This window comes from Podarcis tiliguerta (assembly GCF_965153285.1).
Source record: "Podarcis tiliguerta genome assembly, chromosome: 8".
NCBI lineage: Eukaryota > Metazoa > Chordata > Lepidosauria > Squamata > Lacertidae > Podarcis > Podarcis tiliguerta.
The window spans coordinates 57,070,527-57,082,929 of NC_139541.1; the positions used below are offsets into that span (position 1 = coordinate 57,070,527).

At 41.1% G+C, this 12,403-nt stretch overlaps 1 protein-coding gene across 6 annotated transcripts in view; it reads right to left on the bottom strand.

The window, feature by feature from the left end:
- NFYC (nuclear transcription factor Y subunit gamma) overlaps window positions 1-12,403 on the bottom strand; it is a 52,506-nt gene that overhangs the window by 24,862 nt on the left and 15,241 nt on the right. Inside the window, exon 1 of one of the 6 annotated variants that reach the window (XM_083453142.1) lies at window positions 3,666-3,764. The exons of the other annotated variants lie outside the window; for them this stretch is intronic. The gene's annotated coding sequence lies outside the window, so the exon portion shown is untranslated. Of the gene's footprint in view, window positions 1-3,665; window positions 3,765-12,403 lie in introns of those variants that run through there. 6 annotated transcript variants of the gene reach the window in all.

The following is a 12,403-nucleotide window of genomic DNA, read 5'->3' on the forward strand; positions in this document are numbered from 1 at the left end:
AGGCAGAGCCTATCAGTGAGACTGAAGAGCCCTCCTGAGAAGCCAATCTTCAGCTGGCCCTGCCTCCTGTTTAGATGGAATATCCCAAAGGAGAAGATATCTCTCTCTTGCCTTCACAGTAAGTAAGAAAATTTAAGAATAGCCAGAAGATAATTCCGCAGCTGGTTTTTTTGAAATGACTGGGTTAAATATACCTTCCTAAGTTTGCATAGAGGGGAGAAGAAAACCAGAGATTGTTTTTATTCAGACTTTTAAAGAAAGCAATCTTTCTGCATAGTGGTGTAATGGGAAATGGCTGGGTGCCAGGAACAATTCTAACATAAGTGGGTATGATTCCCACTGACTTATGATCTATTGTGTGGGGTGGGGTTTATTTTGGACTTTTACTCAGGCGGAGAAAGGGAAGAGTGCTCCCCTCCCCAAAGAATGTTGAGAATGCCATGGTCCTGGGTCAGCTAGAATCTGGACCCTGGCTTATGCTATGTAAAGCACCAACCTATTGCTTAAAAAAATAGCAAGCACAGTGCTAAATAATTCTATTGTGGAAAATTATTAGTACTTAAGTTTGCAGATACAACTCCATGAAGAACAATAAATTCTGCTGGTATAAAAGAAAAGGAAAAATCAGAAGTTAGCTAGGACTGGTTAAGTTTTCTAAGACTGGATTTTGATGAATACTCCCTAATGGCACAGCATCTGCAATATCTTGAGAAAATAAAAGATCGCTCGCAGCTTCTTTAGAACATACTTATTTAAATGTAATCAATCCACTCAAATATGCAATTAGTTGACAACCCCAATAAGTTATGCTGCCACATGTATGCAATTTCCATAATATATACCAAATAGATAATTCATGTGGAGCTGAAAAGACCAAGGCAATATGCAGCCTGATCCCGGGCAACAAAAGCAGGGCAAACCCCCACCAGCTGCACATTGTTTACTGATGCAATCTATATCACAGCAGGCCAGAGCAAGCTTGCAACAGAAAAGCACCTGCAGAGCAAACAGGTCCAAATGACAAGGCCACACCACCCAACATCTCATCTCTCTGCAGAATCTAATTAGGCCTCTGAGAAAGGGAAATAACTTAACATAGTCATATATGGTGGTGTGGATTGTGCTCTGACCCCAGTGGGCCACTTTGTGTATTCTGCCCCACCCTGGGGGATCCAAAAGACCTTTATGCATAATGGTGGTACATGCAGCAGGGCATGGCACTTGCATTGCGTTGTACTGAGCAGTCAACCTGCTCCTGCAAGATACACATACTTCCACACCAGTGCAAACACCTTGTCCATGAGGTGGGGGAAGAAACCTTCAGGAATCATATAGACGATGACCCAAAATACACCTTCCAAAATTAATTTTCGTCCATCTTTAAGTTGGCATCATAGTTCTACAGCGGTACCTCGGGTTAAGTATTTAATTCGTTCCGGAGGTCTGTTCTTAATCTGAAACTGTTCTTAACCTGAAGCACCACTTTAGCTAATGGAGCCTCCTGCTGCTGCCACACCACCAGAGCACGATTTCTGTTCTCATCCTGAAGCAAAGTTCTTAACCCGAGGTACTGTTTCTGGGTTAGCGGAGTCTGTAACCCGAAGCGTATGTAACCCGAGGTCCCACTGTATTATGTTCCTGCGCTGTCCACGGGAGATTATTCCAGATTTTCACATCAGATTTTCCATCAGACATTTATATTTTATTTTCTAGCCTTTTATGTAAAGCAAAGTCTTATCTGGAATTCTCAAACAGAAGAACAAGAATGATGACCAAGCTTCCCAGAAAGCTTGCCCACCACTACCAGTTCCCCCAGTAAAATTAAACTGCATAGTATTTTACAGCACACACAGTTTTTGTGGGATGATGGCAAGAAATAATGGCTTAATATCTCAGGTGAACTGAGAACATTTCAGGATATTGTCCCCGCCCCAGAATGCTCAGCAACAGAGGGGTCCTCAGCAAAAAAGCTAGTATGTGGAAGTGTTCTCCTAAAGGGGGAAAAAGGGTTAAGAGACTGTTCCTTGACAAGAGAACACACATACTGGCATAAAATTTACTAGGGGGTTTATATCTCTTTTAACCATTAACATTGTTTGCCTTCAGATGCTTAGAAATGTTTAAGAACATCAGCGATTGAAAGGCGTGCCTATATGTTTTCCCAACATGAAGGCAAGTCTTGATTTAAGGACACACAAACTAATCCCCCAGATCTGCTCTGCCCTGGCAGGAATCTCTTATGTAACTGATCTTTCAATGTTAGCACACTAGAACCAGGCAGGACTTTCTCCTTTCAAGCAGCAATATAATTCACTCAAAAAGCAAAATCAATATATGATCCCACCACCCTGCAATTTCCCCCTCTCAGTAGCTATTTTGCATCCCAATCTATTTAACCTCTGCCTTGTGCTAAAGGGAGAGAAAAAGAATAAAACATGCCAGTCACTTGAAAAAATGTTCGCTATCAGTTATACCACAATTTGGGTGTTTTTTTATGGCATATCTCACAAAAAAATAAAAGATCAAACTATTTTAAAGATACATCTGGGGGGAAATCACATTCAGAAAAAAATAACAGAACAGCAATGGAACAGAATCAGTTTAGGACTGAAGTAAAAGCATCTGGCACAAAATGTGTGGAGCAGGAGAAGAGAGGAAGAAGTTTGATTTCTTTTTCCCATAATGAGTCTAGGAAATATGGGGGGACATAAATCAAACCTTTTTATTCGTAGCTATTCTCTAACATAGTTGAAAATGTGTACTTGTTTTTCTAAGTTGCCTATTGGCACAGAGTGTCCCTGAGACAAAAGTGCTTCAATCATCTCTTACTAGGTCAAGCAATAGGTTGACTAGAGCAGGGCAGGGCAGCCTTACTGATGCTCTTAAAGCACTTCACATACATTGCCTCCAGAATTGTTAACTCTAGGAAGATGCCATGTTCTCCTTGACATGGTGCTAGTGCCAGAAGTGACAGCCTCACTTCAAGTTTCTCTCCACCACACCCTCTCTGCAGAAGCTTAGGCACACTTCTTTGTGTAGTATATCATCATATGGTGCTATACACCAGCCTGCAACACTGGTTGCCACTGACATGGAAACACATGAAATGAAGAAGTCCCTACCACACAGGGAAACAGGCCTAAGTGTGAAAGAAGGGGAGAGAGAACTCAACAGAGCTGCCATTTTCAGAGGCAGCATTATGCTGAGTGTAAGGTGTCGTTCCATCTTAACACAAACCATTATCATTATCCCCTTATTGTTGTGGGAGGGGATTATGAAGGTTGACAAAAATCTGTGTCTTCCTGCATCAGCTACATGCTGGCAAGAACTGGAAGTCAAGTAGCCAATGGCATACCTGCAAAAACAGCCACATTATTCTACTTTATGGTATTCTTTTAAAACGTTTCCTGTTTTTACACAATGCTTTAAAACCTAAACATCAGTGCTTCCTTTAAAAAGTATCAGGGAGAAGAAATGGAGCCTGATTTAGTAAGTTGTTTGCAGAATGAAAAGTCTACTAGAAACTTTAAGGTGCTATCTTTCATTCAACAATCACAGGAAAGCAAGAGATAGCAAAATAGCATTTCTGCCCCCATTGTTGCATCCTACAGTTAGGTGAACGCTTTAACATATCACACCTCTGCTCACAAAACTAAATTGCTTACAGTGGTTTTTCAAACTTTCCACCTTCAGAGAACATTTTCCACATCTTTGCTGAGGAACTTCAGCCTCGCCATCAGCCCACTTGAATTGCGACTGTGTCCGACTTCTGTAGGCGACACACATTTCAGAGAGGATTTCCCAGCATTACTGATTTTCTCGTTCAGGAACCCCCCAGTTTCTCTGGGCAGAATTCCAAAAAACAATACCTTGAAGAATGCTAGGCACATATGCTATTTAAGCCTAAAATTTTCATTTTCAATACCAGTAAGAAAAGTTTCTAGCTCTCAGTGCAAATGACAAAAGTTTGAGAACACATGGGGAAATGCTTAGTAAAGCATTGGGAGGGGACATGGCTACCAGAAAGATTTCCAACATCATTAGATGGTGATGGCAAGAATGCAACATATATACTTTATTTGCTTATATTAAAAATATTGGATTGCTTTGGAACTGCATATAAATGAGATCCCGCTTCCCTTTCTGGAGTTGTTGCATATATACGTAGATGCTTTTAAAGCGTGTATTAATTTTCCATGTTCAACTGTGGTATGCTATATTTATCTTACAAAAACAACACTGAAAACTGCTGCATATTCTCAGCAATAGGAGTTTCCAAAATATGGGCTCATTTTACATTCACTTTTCTTATACTGGTTTCTCTCCTCATCCCTAACACAAATAAACGGAAAAAAGAACGGGAGGGGAATAATTTGAGCATACAATGACACATACACTAGTCCCAAGGATGTTTGCTTCAAGCTTTATACCACTCTGCAAAATTCACAAGCAATGTTTCTCTTTTTAGCAACTGACCTAATCAGTGAGAAACAGCAAGCAAAATGTGTACTTTTGTTATCAGATAACATTATTCAGTATCAATAACCATCTACATGACATATGATTCCCCCAAACTGAAGCTTAATTTTATTTCTTTTAAACAATATTATGCTATAGCAGCAAAGCCAGGAAAAAGAACAACATTTGGTTCTTTATCAAGCTATTTGCTGAAAGGACAAGAGTTCCTCCATCCAGAGCTGCACAACAGTTGCTCAACTGTAGCCCAACTGTTCAACTATGGCTCCCCCAATGCCTTCAGTGCAAGTCTGGCCTACAAGCTTCCTACAAGCCTGGCAACATTCCTGCTCACTTTCACAAGCAGCCTACACTGTTGTAGGCACACTATGCCTACAAGATATTGTGCACAATATGCATGGGAGACAGAGCTAAACCATACAACCTGAACTCATTTGATACTATGGACTCTAGTCCCTTTCACTCCCGACTACTGCCTGTGGCTTATGGGAGTGCAATTTCAAAATATCTGGGAAGGCACCATGTTGTTGTTTCAGCCCTTACCTCTGGTTAAAGTATTTCTCAAACCCAGTTCACACATCACAGGAAGCCATGGTCAATGGCTCCCTGTGAGCAAGAAGGGTACATGGTGCCCAGTCACTCCGCTTGTTGGTCCTTTGCCACAAGAAGGAGTAACAAGCCATGAAGCCTGGACTGCTGTTATGTCCAAACTGGGATTATCATTTGTTTATCCCTAACAACCATGATCAGGAAGCCAAGAATAAACCATGATTTAATGATAACTGTTTGTCAGGGAGAAACAAACCATGACCTCTAATTTGGATGCAAGGACAACCAACACAAATGCTATTGGGGAAGAGCAAAGTGGGAGCAATCAGGCAGTACATGCTAGCATGCTGCTCATTCACGGTAAGCAATTAACTATGGCTTACCGTGATGTGTGAACTGGGCCATTGCCAATGTCAATCAGATTTCTCCCTCACCCCCCCCCCTTAAATTGCAGGAAACTGAACTGAAATAGTTCGGGCTTGCCAATATTTAAAAATGCAAAATACAACAAGAGACAATATGGTGTGTTGCTTTAACATTAATTTATTCAAAATTTAGATGCAGAAAGAATAAATGCACCTGCTTTTCTTTTAAAGAGATAGCACCATATAATGGGATAACGGAACTTGGGTCTGGAAGACATAGTGTCCCAATCCCACATCAACCCCATGTATTTACTGGGAAGTCTCAGCTAGCTCCAACTGTTTCATTGTAGTTTCACATGAGTCAAAATGTGTAAACTCTATACATACTTGCAGTGGCAGTGGAAAGAACCCATACAAGTCTGACATCTCATGTGAAGATGACACAGGGATCTATTTTTACATACTCGATGCAAGTGAACTTTCAAAATAAAGCTGATCTTCCCATTAGAGGCCAATTGTGTGTGTGTGCATAAGGATATATAAATATGTAGATCTGCATCGAAAGTTAGAAAGCGCCCAGGCTAAAAAGGGCTTGTGACAAAGCCACCCAACACTTAGGATGAAGCTGACATCTAGAAAGTGAATTTATTCCAAATTTATATTCCACTCTTCCTTACCAAAAGGAGACTATGGCAGCTCACAATAAAATTATGTAAAAGCAATTCAAAACTACACACCACAGACAGATGTTAAAAGCAGTACTATCCTTCATAAAACTATTGGCCAAATAAGTATTTGCATGTTTGCTGAATACAAGAAAGGGGTGGTGGGGATGGCGGGGGAGAGAACTGCCTGACTTCCCTTAGGATGGAGGTCCATGGCTGGACCTAAATTATTTCTTCCAACACTACTTGCACCTCTACAGGTACACAAACTGAAATTTTGTCCACAAAATTACTGGCTGGAAAGTCTACACACATAGTAGAGAATCACCTCGCCCTCAAAAAGCAAGAGAGAAGGTTTATGTACACCCAGAGGATGGCATAAGAACATAGAAATAAGTGTTGTGCCGTGTCATTATGTGTTAAGGCAAGCATGCCTAGTTCTAGTTCCATTCCCCCATTGTGCACACAGTAAAATATATGGTTATGGCCAGACGGCCTTAAAAAGGGACTAGGCAGTTCATGGGGGATAGATCTATCAACAGTTACTGGTCACATTAGATAAATAAAACCTTCATATATCTCAAGTGATGGGTGGGGCAAGCAACAGGGAGGAGCCATTGCCTTCAGGCAAGTTTCCCAGAAGCACATGGCTGTCCACTCTTGGAAACAAAACACATGCCTACAGGAATCATTGGCTGGGTCTGGCAAAGTCCTTATCATCTAGCATGAGACATTTTCTGTTGGCAGTGAAGTGTGTATCCCATGCATTACAAATGCACTGGGCAGCACAGTAATTGACTTCTTGACTCTTTCAACTTTTAAGATCGTTTTTAGTTCTCATGGCTGCACAAGGAAGTTGGAAAATAAGTCAGAGCAAAACAGCAAAAAGCCAGAGTAAATTTTTATATGCAGCAACCAACTTCCCACCAGATGCATGAAGTAGACCAAGAAAGTGGGAACACAAGAGGGGTACTGAAAAAGGAACTTGTAACCAGCATGTTTATTCTGATCACAGAATCTCTCAAGGTGCAGACATGGCACTGCCTCTTAAAAGCATAACTGATCTGGTTCTATTGTGTTGGTTTTATAACCATCTCTTCTTAAATAGATACTTAAGTGCTAACATTTCCACATATATGAAAAAGAATCTGTGGCTCTTAACCTGGCTGTTAACTTGTGGAAAAGTTTACTTTCACTAACTTATTTTTGTTAAGTGTTTATAATCCACACAATTAAGAGTAGCTAAGCACAAATTGTGCCCACAAAATAAATAAGAAGTTAAGTAAAGCCGCACCATACATAATCCAATTCATGTACTCAAAAACTTGAGACACTGGTGAAACACAGTTGCCTTGGCAGTTTCTTTCATGCAAGGTCGGAGGATTTTCAATTTACAAGCAGACGGAGGAATCACAAGTGGCTACAGAAACAGCATGCAGCAAAATTCCAGAAGAAAGGCAATAAGCTAAATGCTCACCAAGAGAAGAAATGACCTTTTGCTGGTGCCCCACCACAATCACAGTCCATTTGGAAAATGCTTCACTTGCTAGTTTTAAAAAGTAATGTATTAAGAGAAAAGCAAAACTCATTGGCATCGCTATTTCCATCTATTGTAGTTGTCTTTAAACAGAGCAGTTCAAGGACATAAATAAAAATGGTACTTCCAAAGTTAAACATTTACTGGGTCTAGTTTATCAAACGGCTCATTATTTTACATTTCCTCACAACCATTCAGATTTTCCAGGTTAGCAAGGTACTTTCCAAATGTGGAACCACCTTAGAAAAGATCAACTCAACATTGTAATTTAGATATGTTGTTAAATGTAAGTCAGAAAAGACTGACTGGGTGAAACACTGCGTGTCATGTGCTGAATAGTACACAGGTGGTGTGGTTTGTCCTTTAAGTTTTGTGATTTGAGGGTGAACTCTGTGGTGTGCTCTCTTTTAAGCTGATAACATTCTGAAAAACAGGAGACCTGATGCTTAAGGCACACTGATCCCACCCTAATCTGCACCTGCTCCTTCCCATTCATCTTTCCAAAGTGTTAAGAGACTAGTTTCTTAGACCCTAAGGTACCCCTGCCTGTACGGGCCAGTCATGTCCGACTCTAGGGTTGCATGCTCATCTCGCTCTAGAGGCCGTGAGCCAGCGCCGTCCGAAGACACTTCCAGGTCACGTGGCCAGCGTGACGAAGCTGCAGCTGGCGAGCCAGCACCAGTGCAGCACACGGAAACGCCGTTTACCTTCCCGCTATAAAGCGGTCCCTATTTATCTACTTGCACTTAAGAGTGCTTTCGAACTGCTAGGTGGGCAGGAGCTGGGACCGAACGACGGGAGCTCACCCCGCCGCGGGGATTCGAACCGCCGACCATACGATCGACAAGTCCTAGGAACTGAGGTTTTACCCATAGCGCCACCCGCGTCTTGGACCCTAAGACACTGTTTAAAAACAGTAATCTTGAGCAGTATTTTATATACATTTTCCAAAAAAACTAAACAAAACACACACACACATTTTAGAAATAGGTAAGATTTAACTTCCTATTGGGGAGAACGGCTGTAGCTCAGTAGCAGAGCCAAGGAGTGTGGTGGAGTCTCCTTCTTTGGAGGTCTTTAAGCAGAGGCTTGACAACCATATGTCAGGAGTGCTCTGGTGGTGTTTCCTGCTTGGCAGGGGGTTGGACTCGATGGCCCTTGTGGTCTCTTCCAACTCTATGATTCTATGATTCTACATTCAGTATAGAAAAGTTCCCATGTTCAGTCCCTGGCATCTCCTGATAGGGCTGGGAAGGACCCTTGTTTGAGACCCTGGAAAGCTGCTGCTAGTCAGTTCAAACCAGGGGTGGGGAACCTCCAGGCATAGCTGTCAACTTTCAGATTTGAAAATAAGGGATCAGCAGCCTCGAAAATAAGGGATCAGCAGCCTCACCTGTCCCGGGGACAGTCTATGGGATATCTAACAATCTGGGATAGCAGCAGGAAGCAGCGGAAAACGGTGCTGGAATAAGGGAATGACCTGCAAAAAAAGGGAAGGTTGACAACTATGCCTCCAGGTCATGGGCAAAATCTGGCCTGGAATAGATCACATGTGACATCAGTTGTGGGGCAGGTACCAATGTGGCTACTAAGGAACTATTAGGGGCTTAATGAGTTCCCAATTGTTCCTTTGGTGGAGCAAGACACTTTCCTGCCCCCATCAATAGCACAATTCAAAGTGTTGGTGCTGACCTTTAAAGCCCTAAATGGCCTTGGTCCTGTATACCTGAAGGAGCGTCTCCACCCCCATCGTTCAGCACTGAGGTCGAGCGTTGAGGACCTTCTGGTGGTTCCCTCACTGCAAGAAGTGAAGCTACAGGGAACCCGGCAGAGGGTCTTCTCAGTAGTGACACCCGCCCTGTGGAATGCCCTCCCATCAGATGTCAAGGAAATAAGCAACTATTCTACTTTTAAAAGACATCTGAAGGTGGCCCTATTTTGGGAAGTTTTTAATGTTTAATGCTGTATTGTGTTTTTAATATTTGATTGGGAGCCGCCCAGAGTAGCTGGGGAAACCCAGCCAGATGGGCGGGGTATAAATAATTATTATTGTTATTGTTATCATCATAGCACAAAACAGTTTGTATTGAAACTGCTGCTAAAACCTAGCTTTTTAGTAGAGAACTGACTTATGCAGCTGACACCTTCAGAAAACAAGTTTGAACCCAAAGCTGCTGCAAATACCTGACAACCAGCTGGCTGATGGACAACTCAGAAGCACTGCATAAGGACCTTAGACAGGTGAGTGGAACAAGTCACTTGTCAGGTATCTAATGTCATATTGGTCTGACTCAGTATAAGGAAGCTTCCTTTATGTCTTCTTGGTGGCCTCTTAAAAGAACATATTTACTGTATCATTGCAGGAAAACATGGGAGCTAGAATTTTCATCAAACCTCTGAGTGGACAATTAAAGAGATAGTCTACCTTCAGGAGCCAAATCTGGCCTCTGAGGCTCCCAGCTGCTTATTCCTAGACACTTTCCCAAGTCATCCAAATTTAGTACGAGGTGCCACACATTTTCACAGATAATTGTGTACTGGCTGTACTGCAACAATGAGAGGGTCAGCTACATGTCTTGTGATCTACACTTTGGCCACCCTTGGCCATTGTGTGATCTGAGCATCTCGTAGGTGGTCTTTACCAACTCAAGAAGTTGGCCCAGGTCAACATCAATGACCAGATTATAACAACTGAAAACTTAAATGTTCTGAACCAACTACTGAACCACAGCAAGCACAGCAATTTGAGTCCAACTTCTGTTATTTTTCATTCCACGTTGCATTTAATGGAAGCTCTAAGAAGTTCTAACTGTAGAGGGTACAGACTGCTTCCTCCATTCTCTGCAATTCATTCTCAGCCTCTGGGAGAATTATGTTTTCAAAACATTTATTAAGCACCACACTCAACAAATGTAGACTTTCTTGATTTTTACAAAGCTGGCTAAACATTATTTGTAATCCCTTATCCTTTATGATTGCAGATGGTGTAAATATTCTATTCTTAAAATAATATTCTAATTTTTTTAGTTTTTTATGGTATTGTATGCTGAAAAGTTCCAATCTTTTTTCTTTTTCTTTTTTTTTTAGAAAAAGTAATTTTCTAATTATTTTTCATTGGCTTGTGTTAAAAGGACTAAAGGATAGAATAACGTTTAGTGAAAGCATAAGCCAATTACAGTGTTAGAAACTGAGATATGAAAGCTAGGGGCTAAATGGCACCTTAAACCTAGGTTATGGGTGCCAAAACAGAATGTCTAGGCACACTTTTTCATAACAAGAACACAAAAAGCTGAAAATGAATGAACTGCAGCTATAATATTGTGTTCATTTTTCACATGGTCCAGTCCTTCCCCTAATATTCTTAAGGAGGTCTCTTCTCCAGACTTCAGAGAGTAGCTGGAAGTGGGGAGGCAGAAAAGATCCCCCTTCCCTTCCACTCTGCAGTTTTAAACTGAAATCTTATGCACAGTACTGTGCCCTGAGCTCAGAAACTGCTCACACTAATGAAATTCCCTGTCGCAAAATGTGCCTAGAACAATGGGAGTTTCGAACACTGGCCAATTATTATTCCATATAATTCAATCACACCCTTTCTTTTTATGGCCAAATCACACATTTGCAATCTGGGAGTAGTGTGTATGTGTTCATTCGGGTGGCAGATTCTATGTGCACCACCTCCTACCACTACCATAGTCCTCTTGAACTTACAGCACTGTGTGTAATGCCCAAGTTCTGCAATCCTCCTCCATCCAAAAACACATACAGACGCAAGGATGATGGAAATCAGGTTATTAAATACATATGTATATGCGTACCTATGTCTCAAACATTACACTGTTAGTGAGAGTCTGCTATATGTACAATATTTCCAGATCATAGATTAGTTGTCAATTTTCTATTTAATTTATCTATAAGATTCTTTGAGAGAACCTGTAAGATTCTCTCAAAGTGACATATAAAACATTTAATCCGCAGGGTGTGTTTTAATACAATTGAATACAAATTGTTATAGGGTGTGTTTAAAATTGGATGGAAGTCATTAAACACAATTTCCATTTGTATGTAGTGTAATGGGAAACTAAGGCTACGTGCAGCTTCTTGGTTTGTTTTGCCACTCATGCAAAGGGAGGAGCAACAGAATTGCATACTAAATGATAATAAACTAGGACATGGTCATGTGAATACAGTCAGAGTTTTAAAACTGATTCATTTCCACCTATCAAACATTGTGGTAAAATTTGTTTTTTCTATGTAAACAAGAATCACTGGAGAGGATATCTAACTACTCAGGTTAATTATTATAACATGTAGTTATAACAAATGCTATATACATGTGGATTTCCTACTGGACTCAGGGACTAGCAACCAGGAATTGCACATCCAACAACTTGAACTGTGCAACATGTATAGTTCTCCATAAATGCTTATGACTCTACTCAGAGTTTGAAATTGAAAATTGAAATTTAGCACCTGGCTATCGACCACTTGTGACCAAGTGAAGATGCCTGGGCACCAGTATGGTGCCTTACATCTCCACCATCTGCAGGTGCATGCCTGGGGATCCTTGGATTTTGACTGTTTTCATGCATTAGCAACACATCCCGTAGAATTCAACCTGCTATATTTTATCTGCACAATCAGAATGAATTTCAGGAACCAAAAAGATGTATTGAAAAATACGGCTTTCAAGCTGTTGGGCCCCAAAATGGCAACTAGACACTCCATTTTGGCGACTATAATCCTGGTTTGGCACCTAGCTTATATATCTATGTTTCTAACACTGGCTCTACTAAGCGAAAGCATGGACATTA